Here is a 591-nt window from a genome sequence, read left to right on the forward strand (position 1 = left end):
CGACTTACCTTCTTCGTACACGGTTAGCTGTAGTCTTGACCCTTTTTGAACGACCTTGCTCCATTGTATGTGTTGAACCCGAAATGATGTTGAATGAGCAGAGAAGGTTTTAGGCAAACTTAACCTAGGGTTTGATTTGGTGGAAGATTTGGAATGGGATGGAATGAGGATGATAAAGTGCGATTTCTTGATGGTTTGAGAGGGTTAGGATGAGGTTTTTCCTACCTTATTGCACTTGGATTAGTTAGGTTACTAATTCAGAGACTCAAAGCACAAAGGAGGTTGAGAAAATGCCGAAAAAAGTGCATAACCGAGACACTATCTGCCTTTAAAATACTGGTTTTAATCGATTAACGGACAGGTTTAATCATTTAAACCAATGTAAAATTTGAATTTTCAAAAACTGATGCCCAAGTAATCGATTAACACCAAGTGTTTAATCGATTAAACACGGTAAAAATTGATTTTCAGGCAGCAGAACGGTTTCGACTTTTTAGGACTCACGCATGCATTACAACGGAATAATCGAGACATTTATAATCACAGAAAGAGTTAATCAAGAGATATAATTTTGCATTTCAACATATATCA

At 36.7% G+C, this 591-nt stretch overlaps 1 long non-coding RNA gene across 1 annotated transcript in view; it reads right to left on the reverse strand.

Annotated features, from left to right (window-relative positions):
* LOC109329583 overlaps positions 1-591 on the reverse strand; it is a 16,867-nt gene that overhangs the window by 5,065 nt on the left and 11,211 nt on the right. The window lies entirely within an intron of this gene.

The sequence above is a fragment of the Lupinus angustifolius genome, chromosome LG16 (assembly GCF_001865875.1).
Source record: "Lupinus angustifolius cultivar Tanjil chromosome LG16, LupAngTanjil_v1.0, whole genome shotgun sequence".
NCBI classification, from domain to species: domain Eukaryota; kingdom Viridiplantae; phylum Streptophyta; class Magnoliopsida; order Fabales; family Fabaceae; genus Lupinus; species Lupinus angustifolius.